The following is an 18,215-nucleotide window of genomic DNA, read 5'->3' as shown; positions in this document are numbered from 1 at the left end:
GTGTGTTTAGAGTCAGTTTAATGCCTGAAATTTGTCGAAAAAGAAGCTTCTGAGTAGGAGAAAATGTCCGTAAAAATGGCAATTTTGGTCACATTGAGGCTTCAAAAAGTAGTTATTCAACATGAGGCACATTCCAAATGACATTTTGAATCAATTTTTCTACAGTCCAGAAAATCTATTTTCTGATGAAAAAGGATGACCCGTGACCTGTCGAAATTTCTCCAGATGGTCAGAAATGGAAATGTTTTAATGTTTAATTTTTTGACTGCAAATGACTATTCCATGTAAATTATCACTTTTGGAACAAAAACAAGTGTTTTTAGAGTCACGTTAATGCCTGAAATTGGTCGAAATAGAAGCTTCTGAATAGGAGAAAAAGTGTGTAATAATGGCAATTTTGGTCACATTGAGGCTTCAAAAAGTAGTTATTCAACATGAGGCACATTCCAAATGACATTTTGAATCAATTTTTCTACAGTCCAAAAAATCAATTTTCTGATGAAAAACGATGACCCGTGACCTGTCGAAATTTCTGCAGATGGTCAGAAATCGAAATTTGTATTGTTTAATTTTTTTACTGCAAATGACTATTCCATGTAAATTATCACTTTTGCACCAAAAATAAGTGTGTTTAGACTCACTTTAATGCCTGAAATTGGTCGAAATAGAAGCTTCTTAATAGGAGTAAAAGTCTGTAATAATGGCAATTTTGGTCACACAGAGAATTTAAAAAGTAGTTATTCAACATGAGGCACATTCCAAATGACATTTTGAATCAATTTTTCTGCAGTCCAAAAAATGAATTTTCTGATGAAAAACGATGACCCGTGACCTGTCGAAATTTCTCCAGATGGTCAGAAATGGAAATTTTTTAATGTTTAATGTTTTTGACTGCAATTGACTATTCCATGTAAATTATCACTTTTGGAACAAAAACAAGTGTGTTTAGACTCACTTTAATCCCGGAAATTAGTGGAAATAGAAGCTTCTGAATAGGAGAAAAAGTCTGCAATAATGGCAATTTTGGTCACATTGAGGTTTCAAAAAGTAGTTATTCAACATGAGGCACAATCCAAATGACATTTTGAATCAATTTTTCTACAGTCCAAAAAATCAATTTTCTGATGAAAAACGATGACCCGTGACCTGTCGAAATTTCTCCAGATGGTCAGAAATTGAAATATGTATTGTTTAATTTTTTGACTGCAAATGACTATTCCATGTAAATTATCACTTTTGGAACAAAAACAAGTGTGTTTAGAGTCAGTTTAATGCCTGAAATTGGTCGAAAAAGAAGCTTCTGAGTAGGAGAAAATGTCCGTAAAAATGGCCATTTTGGTCACCTGAGGCTTCAAAAAGTAGTTATTCAACATGAGGCACATTCCAAATGACATTTTGAATCAATTTTTCTACAGTCCAGAAAATCAATTTTCTGATGAAAAATGATGACCCGTGACCTGTCGAAATTTCTCCAGATGTTCAGAAATCGAGATTTTTATTGTTTAATTTTTTGACTGCAAATGACTATTCCATGTAAATTATCACTTTTGGAACAAAAATAAGTGTGTTTAGACTCACTTTAATGCCTGAAATTAGTCGAAATAGAAGCTTCTAAATAGGAGAAAAAGTCTGCAATAATGGCAATTTTGGTCACATTGAGGTTTCAAAAACTAGTAATTCAACATGAGGCACAATAAAAATGACATTTTGAATCAATTTTTCTACAGTCCTGAAAATCAATTTTCTGATGAAAAAGGATGACCCGTGAGCTGTCGAAATTTCTCCAGATGGTCAGAAATGGAAATGTTTTAATGTTAAATTTTTTGACTGCAAATGACTATTCCATGTAAATTATCACTTTTGGAACAAAAACAAGTGTTTTTAGAGTCACTTTAATGCCTGAAATTGGTCGAAATAGAAGCTTCTTAATAGGAGTAAAAGTCTGTAATAATGGCAATTTTGGTCACACAGAGGATTTAAAAAGTAGTTATTCAACATGAGGCACATTCCAAATGACATTTTGAATCAATTTTTCTGCAGTCCAAAAAATCAATTTTCTGATGAAAAACGATGACCCGTGACCTGTCGAAATTTCTCCAGATGGTCAGAAATGGAAATTTTTTAATGTTTAATGTTTTTGACTGCAATTGACTATTCCATGTAAATTATCACTTTTGGAACAAAAACAAGTGTGTTTAGACTCACTTTAATCCCGGAAATTAGTGGAAATAGAAGCTTCTGAATAGGAGAAAAAGTCTGCAATAATGGCAATTTTGGTCACATTGAGGTTTCAAAAAGTAGTTATTCAACATGAGGCACAATCCAAATGACATTTTGAATCAATTTTTCTACAGTCCAGAAAATCAATTTTCTGATGAAAAAGGATGACCCGTGACCTGTCGAAATTTCTCCAGATGGTCAGCAATGGAAATGTTTTAATGTTTAATTTTTTGACTGCAAATGACTATTCCATGTAAATTATCACTTTTGGAACAAAAACAAGTGTTTTTAGAGTCACGTTAATGCCTGAAATTGGTCGAAATAGAAGCTTCTGAATAGGAGAAAAAGTCTGTAATAATGGCAATTTTGGTCACATTGAGGCTTTAAAAAGTAGTTATTCAACATGAGGCACATTCCAAATGACATTTTGAATCAATTTTTCTACAGTCCAAAAAATCAATTTTCTGATGAAAAACGATGACCTGTGACCTGTCGAAATTTCTCCAGATGGTCAGAAATCGAAATTTGTATTGTTTAATTTTTTTACTGCAAATGACTATTCCATGTAAATTATCACTTTTGGAACAAAAATAAGTGTGTTTAGACTCACTTTAATGACTGAAATTGGTCGAAATAGAAGCTTCTGAATAGGAGAAAAAGTCTGTAATAATGGCAATTTTGGTCACATTGAGGCTTTAAAAAGTAGTTATTCAACATGAGGCACATTCCAAATGACATTTTGAATCAATTTTTCTACAGTCCAAAAAATCAATTTTCTGATGAAAAACGATGACCCGTGACCTGTCGAAATTTCTCCAGATGGTCAGAAATGGAAATTTTTTAATGTTTAATTTTTTGACTGCAATTGACTATTCCATGTAAATTATCACTTTTGGAACAAAAACAAGTGTGTTTAGACTCACTTTAATGCCTGAAATTAGTCGAAATAGAAGCTTCTGAATAGGAGAAAAAGTCTGCAATAATGGCAATTTTGGTCACATTGAGGTTTCAAAAAGTAGTAATTCAACATGAGGCACAATCCAAATGACATTTTGAATCAATTTTTCTACAGTCCAGAAAATCAATTTTCTGATGAAAAAGGATGACCCGTGAGCTGTCGAAATTTCTCCAGATGGTCAGAAATGGAAATGTTTTAATGTTTAATTTTTTGACTGCAAATGACTATTCCATGTAAATTATCACTTTTGGAACAAAAACAAGTGTGTTTAGAGTCAGTTTAATGCCTGAAATTGGTCGAAAAAGAAGCTTCTGAGTAGGAGAAAATGTCCGTAAAAATGGCCATTTTGGTCACCTGAGGCTTCAAAAAGTAGTTATTCAACATGAGGCACATTCCAAATGACATTTTGAATCAATTTTTCTACAGTCCAGAAAATCAATTTTCTGATGAAAAATGATGACTCGTGACCTGTCGAAATTTCTCCAGATGTTCAGAAATCGAAATTTTTATTGTTTAATTTTTTGACTGCAAATGACTATTCCATGTAAATTATCACTTTTGGAACAAAAATAAGTGTGTTTAGACTCACTTTAATGACTGAAATTGGTCGAAATAGAAGCTTCTGAATAGGAGAAAAAGTCTGTAATAATGTCAATTTTGGTCACATTGAGGCTTTAAAAAGTAGTTATTCAACATGAGGCACATTCCAAATGACATTTTGAATCAATTTTTCTGCAGTCCAAAAAATCAATTTTCTGATGAAAAACGATGTCCCGTGACCTGTCGAAATTTCTCCAGATGGTCAGAAATGGAAATTTTTTAATGTTTAATTTTTTGACTGCAATTGACTATTCCATGTAAATTATCACTTTTGGAACAAAAACAAGTGTGTTTAGACTCACTTTAATGCCTGAAATTAGTCGAAATAGAAGCTTCTGAATAGGAGAAAAAGTCTGCAATAATGGCAATTTTGGTCACATTAAGGTTTCAAAAAGTAGTTATTCAACATGAGGCACAATCCAAATGACATTTTGAATCAATTTTTCTACAGTCCAAAAAATCAATTTTCTGATGAAAAACGATGACCCGTGACCTGTCGAAATTTCTCCAGATGGTCAGAAATCGAAATTTGTATTGTTTAATTTTTTGACTGCAAATTACTATTCCATGTAAATTATCACTTTTGGAACACAAATAAGTGTGTTTAGACTCACTTTAATGACTGAAATTGGTCGAAATAGAAGCTTCTAAATAGGAGAAAAAGTCTGTAATAATGGCAATTTTGGTCACATTGAGGCTTTAAAAAGTAGTTATTCAACATGAGGCACATTCCAAATGACATTTTGAATCAATTTTTCTACAGTCCAAAAAATCAATTTTCTAATGAAAAACGATGACCCGTGACCTGTCGAAATTTCTCCAGATGGTCAGAAATGGAAATTTTTTAATGTTTAAATTTTTTGACTGCAATTGACTATTCCGTGTAAATTATCACTTTTGGAACAAAAACAAGTGTGTTTAGACTCACTTTAATGCCTGAAATTAGTGGAAATAGAAGCTTCTGAATAGGAGAAAAAGTCTGCAATAATGGCAATTTTGGTCACATTGAGGTTTCAAAAAGTAGTTATTCAACATGAGGCACAATCCAAATGACATTTTGAATCAATTTTTCTACAGTCCAAAAAATCAATTTTCTGATGAAAAACGATGACCCGTGACCTGTCGAAATTTCTCCAGATGGTCAGAAATCGAAATTTGTATTGTTTAATTTTTTGACTGCAAATGACTATTCCATGTAAATTATCACTTTTGGAACAAAAACAAGTGTGTTTAGAGTCAGTTTCATGCCTGAAATTTGTCGAAAATGAAGCTTCTGAGTAGGAGAAAATGTCCGTAAAAATGGCAATTTTGGTCACATTGAGGCTTCAAAAAGTAGTTATTCAACTGTCACATTCCAAATGACATTTTGAATCAATTTTTCTACAGTCCAGAAAATCTATTTTCTGATGAAAAAGGATGACCCGTGGCCTGTCGAAATTTCTCCAGATGGTCAGAAATGGAAATGTTTTAATGTTTAATTTTTTGACTGCAAATGACTATTCCATGTAAATTATCACTTTTGGAACAAAAACAAGTGTTTTTAGAGTCACGTTAATGCCTGAAATTGGTCGAAATAGAAGCTTCTGAATAGGAGAAAAAGTCTGTAATAATGGCAATTTTGGTCACATTGAGGCTTTAAAAAGTAGTTATTCAACATGAGGCACATTCCAAATGACATTTTGAATCAATTTTTCTACAGTCCAAAAAATCAATTTTCTGATGAAAAACGATGACCCGTGACCTGTCGAAAGTTCTCCAGATGGTCAGAAATCGAAATTTCTTTTGTTTAATTTTTTGACTGCAAATGACTATTCTATGTAAATTATCACTTTTGGAACAAAAACAAGTGTGTTTAGAGTCAGTTTAATGCCTGAAATTGGTCGAAAAAGAAGCTTCTGAGTAGGAGAAAATGTCCGTAAAAATGGCAATTTTGGTCACCTGAGGCTTCAAAAAGTAGTTATTCAACATGAGGCACATTCCAAATGACATTTTGAATCAATTTTTCTACAGTCCAGAAAATCAATTTTCTGATGAAAAATGATGACCCGTGACCTGTCGAAATTTCTCCAGATGGTCAGAAATGGAAATGTTTTAATGTTTAATTTTTTGACTGCAAATGACTATTCCATGTAAATTATCACTTTTGGAACTAAAATAAGTGTGTTTAGAGTCACTTTAATGCCTGAAATTGTTCGAAATAGAAGCTTCTGAATAGGAGAAAAAGTCTGCAATAATGGCACTTTTGGTCACATTGAGGTTTCAAAAAGTAGTTATTCAACATGAGGCACAATCCAAATGACATTTTAAATCAATTTTTTTACAGTCCAAAAAATCAATTTTCTGATGAAAAACGATGACCCGTGACCTGTCGAAATTTCTCCAGATGGTCAGAAATCGAAATTTTTATTGTTTAATTTTTTGACTGCAAATGACTATTCCATGTAAATTATCACTTTTGGAACAAAAATAAGTGTGTTTAGACTCACTTTAATGACTGAAATTGGTCGAAATAGAAGCTTCTGAATAGGAGAAAAAGTCTGTAATAATGGCAATTTTGGTCACATTGAGGCTTTAAAAAGTAGTTATTCAACATGAGGCACATTCCAAATGACATTTTGAATCAATTTTTCTACAGTCCAAAAAATCAATTTTCTGATGAAAAACGATGACCCGTGACCTGTCGAAATTTCTCCAGATGGTCAGAAATCGAAATTTTTATTGTTTAATTTTTTGACTGCAAAAGACTATTCCATGTAAATTATCACTTTTAGAACAAAAATAAGTGTGTTTAGACTCACTTTAATGACTGAAATTGGTCGAAATAGAAGCTTCTGAATAGGAGAAAAAGTCTGTAATAATGGCAATTTTGGTCACATTGAGGCTTTAAAAAGTAGTTATTCAACATGAGGCACATTCCAAATGACATTTTGAATCAATTTTTCTACAGTCCAAAAAATCAATTTTCTGATGAAAAACGATGACCCGTGACCTGTCGAAATTTCTCCAGATGGTCAGAAATGGAAATTTTTTAATGTTTAATTTTTTGATTGCAATTGACTATTCCATGTAAATTATCACTTTTGGAACAAAAACAAGTGTGTTTAGACTCACTTTAATGCCTGAAATTAGTCGAAATAGAAGCTTCTGAATAGGAGAAAAAGTCTGCAATTATGGCAATTTTGGTCACATTGAGGTTTCAAAAAGTAGTTATTCAACATGAGGCACAATCCAAATGACATTTTGAATCAATTTTTCTACAGTCCAGAAAATCAATTTTCTGATGCAAAAGGATGACCCGTGACCTGTCGAAATTTCTCCAGATGGTCAGAAATGGAAATGGTTTAATGTTTAATTTTTTGACTGCAAATGACTATTCCATGTAAATTATCACTTTTGGAACAAAAACAAGTGTTTTTAGAGTCACTTTAATGCCTGAAATTGGTCGAAATAGAAGCTTCTTAATAGGAGTAAAAGTCTGTAATAATGGCAATTTTGGTCACACTGAGGATTTAAAAAGTAGTTATTCAACATGAGGCACCTTCCAAATGAAATTTTGAATCAATTTTTCTGCAGTCCAAAAAATCAATTTTCTGATGAAAAACGATGACCCGTGACCTGTCGAAATTTCTCCAGATGGTCAGAAATCGAAATTTGTATTGTTTAATTTTTTGACTGCAAATGACTATTCCATGTAAATTATCTCTTTTGGAACAAAAACAAGTGTGTTTAGAGTCAGTTTAATGCCTGAAATTTGTCGAAAAAGAAGCTTCTGAGTAGGAGAAAATGTCCGTAAAAATGGCAATTTTGGTCACATTGAGGCTTCAAAAAGTAGTTATTCAACATGAGGCACATTCCAAATGACATTTTGAATCAATTTTTCTACAGTCCAAAAAATCAATTTTCTGATGAAAAACGATGACCCGTGACCTGTCGAAATTTCTCCAGATGGTCAGAAATCGAAATTTGTATTGTTTAATTTTTTGACTGCAAATGACTATTCCATGTAAATTATCACTTTTGGAACAAAAACAAGTGTGTTTAGGGTCAGTTTAATGCCTGAAATTTGTCGAAAAAGAAGCTTCTGAGTAGGAGAAAATGTCCGTAAAAATGGCAATTTTGGTCACATTGAGGCTTCAAAAAGTAGTTATTCAACATGAGGCACCTTCCAAATGAAATTTTGAATCAATTTTTCTGCAGTCCAAAAAATCAATTTTCTGATGAAAAACGATGACCCGTGACCTGTCGAAATTTCTCCAGATGGTCAGAAATCGAAATTTGTATTGTTTAATTTTTTGACTGCAAATGACTATTCCATGTAAATTATCTCTTTTGGAACAAAAACAAGTGTGTTTAGAGTCAGTTTAATGCCTGAAATTTGTCGAAAAAGAAGCTTCTGAGTAGGAGAAAATGTCCGTAAAAATGGCAATTTTGGTCACATTGAGGCTTCAAAAAGTAGTTATTCAACATGAGGCACATTCCAAATGACATTTTGAATCAATTTTTCTACAGTCCAGAAAATCTATTTTCTGATGAAAAAGGATGACCCGTGACCTGTCGAAATTTCTCCAGATGGTCAGAAATGGAAATGTTTTAATGTTTAATTTTTTGACTGCAAATGACTATTCCATGTAAATTATCACTTTTGGAACAAAAACAAGTGTTTTTAGAGTCACGTTAATGCCTGAAATTGGTCGAAATAGAAGCTTCTGAATAGGAGAAAAAGTGTGTAATAATGGCAATTTTGGTCACATTGAGGCTTCAAAAAGTAGTTATTCAACATGAGGCACATTCCAAATGACATTTTGAATCAATTTTTCTACAGTCCAAAAAATCAATTTTCTGATGAAAAACGATGACCCGTGACCTGTCGAAATTTCTCCAGATGGTCAGAAATCGAAATTTGTATTGTTTAATTTTTTTACTGCAAATGACTATTCCATGTAAATTATCACTTTTGCACCAAAAATAAGTGTGTTTAGACTCACTTTAATGCCTGAAATTGGTCGAAATAGAAGCTTCTTAATAGGAGTAAAAGTCTGTAATAATGGCAATTTTGGTCACACAGAGAATTTAAAAAGTAGTTATTCAACATGAGGCACATTCCAAATGACATTTTGAATCAATTTTTCTGCAGTCCAAAAAATGAATTTTCTGATGAAAAACGATGACCCGTGACCTGTCGAAATTTCTCCAGATGGTCAGAAATGGAAATTTTTTAATGTTTAATGTTTTTGACTGCAATTGACTATTCCATGTAAATTATCACTTTTGGAACAAAAACAAGTGTGTTTAGACTCACTTTAATCCCGGAAATTAGTGGAAATAGAAGCTTCTGAATAGGAGAAAAAGTCTGCAATAATGGCAATTTTGGTCACATTGAGGTTTCAAAAAGTAGTTATTCAACATGAGGCACAATCCAAATGACATTTTGAATCAATTTTTCTACAGTCCAAAAAATCAATTTTCTGATGAAAAACGATGACCCGTGACCTGTCGAAATTTCTCCAGATGGTCAGAAATTGAAATATGTATTGTTTAATTTTTTGACTGCAAATGACTATTCCATGTAAATTATCACTTTTGGAACAAAAACAAGTGTGTTTAGAGTCAGTTTAATGCCTGAAATTGGTCGAAAAAGAAGCTTCTGAGTAGGAGAAAATGTCCGTAAAAATGGCCATTTTGGTCACCTGAGGCTTCAAAAAGTAGTTATTCAACATGAGGCACATTCCAAATGACATTTTGAATCAATTTTTCTACAGTCCAGAAAATCAATTTTCTGATGAAAAATGATGACCCGTGACCTGTCGAAATTTCTCCAGATGTTCAGAAATCGAGATTTTTATTGTTTAATTTTTTGACTGCAAATGACTATTCCATGTAAATTATCACTTTTGGAACAAAAATAAGTGTGTTTAGACTCACTTTAATGCCTGAAATTAGTCGAAATAGAAGCTTCTAAATAGGAGAAAAAGTCTGCAATAATGGCAATTTTGGTCACATTGAGGTTTCAAAAACTAGTAATTCAACATGAGGCACAATAAAAATGACATTTTGAATCAATTTTTCTACAGTCCTGAAAATCAATTTTCTGATGAAAAAGGATGACCCGTGAGCTGTCGAAATTTCTCCAGATGGTCAGAAATGGAAATGTTTTAATGTTAAATTTTTTGACTGCAAATGACTATTCCATGTAAATTATCACTTTTGGAACAAAAACAAGTGTTTTTAGAGTCACTTTAATGCCTGAAATTGGTCGAAATAGAAGCTTCTTAATAGGAGTAAAAGTCTGTAATAATGGCAATTTTGGTCACACAGAGGATTTAAAAAGTAGTTATTCAACATGAGGCACATTCCAAATGACATTTTGAATCAATTTTTCTGCAGTCCAAAAAATCAATTTTCTGATGAAAAACGATGACCCGTGACCTGTCGAAATTTCTCCAGATGGTCAGAAATGGAAATTTTTTAATGTTTAATGTTTTTGACTGCAATTGACTATTCCATGTAAATTATCACTTTTGGAACAAAAACAAGTGTGTTTAGACTCACTTTAATCCCGGAAATTAGTGGAAATAGAAGCTTCTGAATAGGAGAAAAAGTCTGCAATAATGGCAATTTTGGTCACATTGAGGTTTCAAAAAGTAGTTATTCAACATGAGGCACAATCCAAATGACATTTTGAATCAATTTTTCTACAGTCCAGAAAATCAATTTTCTGATGAAAAAGGATGACCCGTGACCTGTCGAAATTTCTCCAGATGGTCAGCAATGGAAATGTTTTAATGTTTAATTTTTTGACTGCAAATGACTATTCCATGTAAATTATCACTTTTGGAACAAAAACAAGTGTTTTTAGAGTCACGTTAATGCCTGAAATTGGTCGAAATAGAAGCTTCTGAATAGGAGAAAAAGTCTGTAATAATGGCAATTTTGGTCACATTGAGGCTTTAAAAAGTAGTTATTCAACATGAGGCACATTCCAAATGACATTTTGAATCAATTTTTCTACAGTCCAAAAAATCAATTTTCTGATGAAAAACGATGACCTGTGACCTGTCGAAATTTCTCCAGATGGTCAGAAATCGAAATTTGTATTGTTTAATTTTTTTACTGCAAATGACTATTCCATGTAAATTATCACTTTTGGAACAAAAATAAGTGTGTTTAGACTCACTTTAATGACTGAAATTGGTCGAAATAGAAGCTTCTGAATAGGAGAAAAAGTCTGTAATAATGGCAATTTTGGTCACATTGAGGCTTTAAAAAGTAGTTATTCAACATGAGGCACATTCCAAATGACATTTTGAATCAATTTTTCTACAGTCCAAAAAATCAATTTTCTGATGAAAAACGATGACCCGTGACCTGTCGAAATTTCTCCAGATGGTCAGAAATGGAAATTTTTTAATGTTTAATTTTTTGACTGCAATTGACTATTCCATGTAAATTATCACTTTTGGAACAAAAACAAGTGTGTTTAGACTCACTTTAATGCCTGAAATTAGTCGAAATAGAAGCTTCTGAATAGGAGAAAAAGTCTGCAATAATGGCAATTTTGGTCACATTGAGGTTTCAAAAAGTAGTAATTCAACATGAGGCACAATCCAAATGACATTTTGAATCAATTTTTCTACAGTCCAGAAAATCAATTTTCTGATGAAAAAGGATGACCCGTGAGCTGTCGAAATTTCTCCAGATGGTCAGAAATGGAAATGTTTTAATGTTTAATTTTTTGACTGCAAATGACTATTCCATGTAAATTATCACTTTTGGAACAAAAACAAGTGTTTTTAGAGTCACTTTAATGCCTGAAATTGGTCGAAATAGAAGCTTCTTAATAGGAGTAAAAGTCTGTAATAATGGCAATTTTGGTCACACAGAGGATTTAAAAAGTAGTTATTAAACATGAGGCACATTCCAAATGACATTTTGAATCAATTTTTCTGCAGTCCAAAAAATCAATTTTCTGATGAAAAACGATGACCCGTGACCTGTCAAAATTTCTCCAGATGGTCAGAAATGGAAATTTTTTAATGTTTAATGTTTTTGACTGCAATTGACTATTCCATGTAAATTATCACTTTTGGAACAAAAACAAGTGTGTTTAGACTCACTTTAATCCCGGAAATTAGTGGAAATAGAAGCTTCTGAATAGGAGAAAAAGTCTGCAATAATGGCAATTTTGGTCACATTGAGGTTTCAAAAAGTAGTTATTCAACATGAGGCACAATCCAAATGACATTTTGAATCAATTTTTCTACAGTCCAGAAAATCAATTTTCTGATGAAAAAGGATGACCCGTGACCTGTCGAAATTTCTCCAGATGGTCAGCAATGGAAATGTTTTAATGTTTAATTTTTTGACTGCAAATGACTATTCCATGTAAATTATCACTTTTGGAACAAAAACAAGTGTTTTTAGAGTCACGTTAATGCCTGAAATTGGTCGAAATAGAAGCTTCTGAATAGGAGAAAAAGTCTGTAATAATGGCAATTTTGGTCACATTGAGGCTTTAAAAAGTAGTTATTCAACATGAGGCTCATTCCAAATGACATTTTGAATCAATTTTTCTACAGTCCAGAAAATCAATTTTCTGATGAAAAATGATGACTCGTGACCTGTCGAAATTTCTCCAGATGTTCAGAAATCGAAATTTTTATTGTTTAATTTTTTGACTGCAAATGACTATTCCATGTAAATTATCACTTTTGGAACAAAAATAAGTGTGTTTAGACTCACTTTAATGACTGAAATTGGTCGAAATAGAAGCTTCTGAATAGGAGAAAAAGTCTGTAATAATGTCAATTTTGGTCACATTGAGGCTTTAAAAAGTAGTTATTCAACATGAGGCACATTCCAAATGACATTTTGAATCAATTTTTCTGCAGTCCAAAAAATCAATTTTCTGATGAAAAACGATGACCCGTGACCTGTCGAAATTTCTCCAGATGGTCAGAAATGGAAATTTTTTAATGTTTAATTTTTTGACTGCAATTGACTATTCCATGTAAATTATCACTTTTGGAACAAAAACAAGTGTGTTTAGACTCACTTTAATGCCTGAAATTAGTCGAAATAGAAGCTTCTGAATAGGAGAAAAAGTCTGCAATAATGGCAATTTTGGTCACATTAAGGTTTCAAAAAGTAGTTATTCAACATGAGGCACAATCCAAATGACATTTTGAATCAATTTTTCTACAGTCTAAAAAATCAATTTTCTGATGAAAAACGATGACCCGTGACCTGTCGAAATTTCTCCAGATGGTCAGAAATCGAAATTTGTATTGTTTAATTTTTTGACTGCAAATGACTATTCCATGTAAATTATCACTTTTGGAACACAAATAAGTGTGTTTAGACTCACTTTAATGACTGAAATTGGTCGAAATAGAAGCTTCTAAATAGGAGAAAAAGTCTGTAATAATGGCAATTTTGGTCACATTGAGGCTTTAAAAAGTAGTTATTCAACATGAGGCACATTCCAAATGACATTTTGAATCAATTTTTCTACAGTCCAAAAAATCAATTTTCTAATGAAAAACGATGACCCGTGACCTGTCGAAATTTCTCCAGATGGTCAGAAATGGAAATTTTTTAATGTTTAAATTTTTTGACTGCAATTGACTATTCCGTGTAAATTATCACTTTTGGAACAAAAACAAGTGTGTTTAGACTCACTTTAATGCCTGAAATTAGTGGAAATAGAAGCTTCTGAATAGGAGAAAAAGTCTGCAATAATGGCAATTTTGGTCACATTGAGGTTTCAAAAAGTAGTTATTCAACATGAGGCACAATCCAAATGACATTTTGAATCAATTTTTCTACAGTCCAAAAAATCAATTTTCTGATGAAAAACGATGACCCGTGACCTGTCGAAATTTCTCCAGATGGTCAGAAATCGAAATTTGTATTGTTTAATTTTTTGACTGCAAATGACTATTCCATGTAAATTATCACTTTTGGAACAAAAACAAGTGTGTTTAGAGTCAGTTTAATGCCTGAAATTTGTCGAAAATGAAGCTTCTGAGTAGGAGAAAATGTCCGTAAAAATGGCAATTTTGGTCACATTGAGGCTTCAAAAAGTAGTTATTCAACTGTCACATTCCAAATGACATTTTGAATCAATTTTTCTACAGTCCAGAAAATCAATTTTCTGATGAAAAATGATGACCCGTGACCTGTCGAAATTTCTCCAGATGGTCAGAAATGGAAATGTTTTAATGTTTAATTTTTTGACTGCAAATGACTATTCCATGTAAATTATCACTTTTGGAACTAAAATAAGTGTGTTTAGAGTCACTTTAATGCCTGAAATTGTTCGAAATAGAAGCTTCTGAATAGGAGAAAAAGTCTGCAATAATGGCACTTTTGGTCACATTGAGGTTTCAAAAAGTAGTTATTCAACATGAGGCACAATCCAAATGACATTTTAAATCAATTTTTTTACAGTCCAAAAAATCAATTTTCTGATGAAAAACGATGACCCGTGACCTGTCGAAATTTCTCCAGATGGTCAGAAATCGAAATTTTTATTGTTTAATTTTTTGACTGCAAATGACTATTCCATGTAAATTATCACTTTTGGAACAAAAATAAGTGTGTTTAGACTCACTTTAATGACTGAAATTGGTCGAAATAGAAGCTTCTGAATAGGAGAAAAAGTCTGTAATAATGGCAATTTTGGTCACATTGAGGCTTTAAAAAGTAGTTATTCAACATGAGGCACATTCCAAATGACATTTTGAATCAATTTTTCTACAGTCCAAAAAATAAATTTTCTGATGAAAAACGATGACCCGTGACCTGTCGAAATTTCTCCAGATGGTCAGAAATCGAAATTTTTATTGTTTAATTTTTTGACTGCAAATGACTATTCCATGTAAATTATCACTTTTGGAACAAAAATAAGTGTGTTTAGACTCACTTTAATGACTGAAATTGGTCGAAATAGAAGCTTCTGAATAGGAGAAAAAGTCTGTAATAATGGCAATTTTGGTCACATGAGGCTTTAAAAAGTAGTTATTCAACATGAGGCACATTCCAAATGACATTTTGAATCAATTTTTCTACAGTCCAAAAAATCAATTTTCTGATGAAAAACGATGACCCGTGACCTGTCGAAATTTCTCCAGATGGTCAGAAATGGAAATTTTTTAATGTTTAATTTTTTGATTGCAATTGACTATTCCATGTAAATTATCACTTTTGGAACAAAAACAAGTGTGTTTAGACTCACTTTAATGCCTGAAATTAGTCGAAATAGAAGCTTCTGAATAGGAGAAAAAGTCTGCAATTATGGCAATTTTGGTCACATTGAGGTTTCAAAAAGTAGTTATTCAACATGAGGCACAATCCAAATGACATTTTGAATCAATTTTTCTACAGTCCAGAAAATCAATTTTCTGATGCAAAAGGATGACCCGTGACCTGTCGAAATTTCTCCAGATGGTCAGAAATGGAAATGTTTTAATGTTTAATTTTTTGACTGCAAATGACTATTCCATGTAAATTATCACTTTTGGAACAAAAACAAGTGTTTTTAGAGTCACTTTAATGCCTGAAATTGGTCGAAATAGAAGCTTCTTAATAGGAGTAAAAGTCTGTAATAATGGCAATTTTGGTCACACTGAGGATTTAAAAAGTAGTTATTCAACATGAGGCACCTTCCAAATGAAATTTTGAATCCATTTTTCTGCAGTCCAAAAAATCAATTTTCTGATGAAAAACGATGACCCGTGACCTGTCGAAATTTCTCCAGATGGTCAGAAATCGAAATTTGTATTGTTTAATTTTTGACTGCAAATGACTATTCCATGTAAATTATCTCTTTTGGAACAAAAACAAGTGTGTTTAGAGTCAGTTTAATGCCTGAAATTTGTCGAAAAAGAAGCTTCTGAGTAGGAGAAAATGTCCGTAAAAATGGCAATTTTGGTCACATTGAGGCTTCAAAAAGTAGTTATTCAACATGAGGCACATTCCAAATGACATTTTGAATCAATTTTTCTACAGTCCAAAAAATCAATTTTCTGATGAAAAACGATGACCCGTGACCTGTCGAAATTTCTCCAGATGGTCAGAAATCGAAATTTGTATTGTTTAATTTTTTGACTGCAAATGACTATTCCATGTAAATTATCACTTTTGGAACAAAAACAAGTGTGTTTAGGGTCAGTTTAATGCCTGAAATTTGTCGAAAAAGAAGCTTCTGAGTAGGAGAAAATGTCCGTAAAAATGGCAATTTTGGTCACATTGAGGCTTCAAAAAGTAGTTATTCAACATGAGGCACATTCCAAATGACATTTTGAATCAATTTTTCTACAGTCCAGAAAATCTATTTTCTGATGAAAAAGGATGACCCGTGACCTGTCGAAATTTCTCCAGATGGTCAGAAATGGAAATGTTTTAATGTTTAATTTTTTGACTGCAAATGACTATTCCATGTAAATTATCACTTTTGGAACAAAAACAAGTGTTTTTAGAGTCACGTTAATGCCTGAAATTGGTCGAAATAGAAGCTTCTGAATAGGAGAAAAAGTGTGTAATAATGGCAATTTTGGTCACATTGAGGCTTCAAAAAGTAGTTATTCAACATGAGGCACATTCCAAATGACATTTTGAATCAATTTTTCTACAGTCCAAAAAATCAATTTTCTGATGAAAAACGATGACCCGTGACCTGTCGAAATTTCTCCAGATGGTCAGAAATGGAAATATTTTAATGTTTAATTTTTTGACTGCAATTGACTATTCCATGTAAATTATCACTTTTGGAACAAAAACAAGTGTGTTTAGACTCACTTAAATGCCTGAAATTAGTCGAAATAGAAGCTTCTGAATAGGAGAAAAAGTCTGCAATAATGGCAATTTTGGTCACATTAAGGTTTCAAAAAGTAGTTATTCAACATGAGGCACATTCCAAATGACATTTTGAATCAATTTTTCTACAGTCCAAAAAATCAATTTTCTGATGAAAAACGATGACCCGTGACATGTCGAAATTTCTCCAGATGGTCAGAAATCGAATTTTTTTTTGTTTAATTTTTTGACTGCAAATGATTATTCTATGTAAATTATCACTTTTGGAACAAAAACAAGTGTGTTTAGAGTCAGTTTAATGCCTGAAATTGGTCGAAAAAGAAGCTTCTGAGTAGGAGAAAATGTCTGTAAAAATGGCAATTTTGGTCACCTGAGGCTTCAAAAAGTAGTTATTCAACATGAGGCACATTCCAAATGACATTTTGAATCAATTTTTCTACAGTCCAAAAAATCAATTTTCTGATGAAAAACGATGACCCGTGACCTGTCGAAATTTCTCCAGATGGTCAGAAATCGAAATTTGTATTGTTTAATTTTTTGACTGCAAATGACTATTCCATGTAAATTATCACTTTTGGAACAAAAACAAGTGTGTTTAGAGTCAGTTTAATGCCTGAAATTTGTCGAAAAAGAAGCTTCTGAGTGGGAGAAAATGTCCGTAAAAATGGCAATTTTGGTCACATTGAGGCTTCAAAAAGTAGTTATTCAACATGAGGCACATTCCAAATGACATTTTGAATCAATTTTTCTAGAGTCCAGAAAATCAATTTTCTGATGAAAAAGGATGACCCGTGACCTGTCGAAATTTCTCCAGATGGTCAGAAATGGAAATGTTTTAATGTTTAATTTTTTGACTGCAAATGACTATTCCATGTAAATTATCACTTTTGGAACAAAAACAAGTGTTTTTAGAGTCACGTTAATGCCTGAAATTGGTCGAAATAGAAACTTCTGAATAGGAGAAAAAGTCTTTAATAATGGCAATTTTGGTCACATTGAGGCTTTAAAAAGTAGTTATTCAACATGAGGCACATTCCAAATGACATTTTGAATCAATTTTTCTACAGTCCAAAAAATCAATTTTCTGATGAAAAACGATGACCCGTGACCTGTCGAAATTTCTCCAGATGGTCAGAAATCGAAATTTGTATTGTTTAATTTTTTTACTGCAAATGACTATTCCATGTAAATTATCACTTTTGCACCAAAAATAAGTGTGTTTAGACTCACTTTAATGACTGAAATTGGTCGAAATAGAAGCTTCTGAATAGGAGAAAAAGTCTGTAATAATGGCAATTTTGGTCACATTGAGGCTTTAAAAAGTAGTTATTCAACATGAGGCACATTCCAAATGACATTTTGAATCAATTTTTCTACAGTCCAAAAAATCAATTTTCTGATGAAAAACGATGACCCGTGACCTGTCGAAATTTCTCCAGATGGTCAGAAATGGAAATTTTTTAATGTTTAATTTTTTGACTGCAATTGACTATTCCATGTAAATTATCACTTTTGGAACAAAAACAAGTGTGTTTAGACTCACTTTAATGCCTGAAATTAGTCGAAATAGAAGCTTCTGAATAGGAGAAAAAGTCTGCAATAATGGCAATTTTGGTCACAT

The sequence above is a fragment of the Triturus cristatus genome, chromosome 6 (assembly GCF_964204655.1).
Source record: "Triturus cristatus chromosome 6, aTriCri1.1, whole genome shotgun sequence".
Classification (NCBI taxonomy): Eukaryota; Metazoa; Chordata; class Amphibia; order Caudata; family Salamandridae; genus Triturus; species Triturus cristatus.
Note: the sequence above shows the minus strand (reverse complement) of the source record.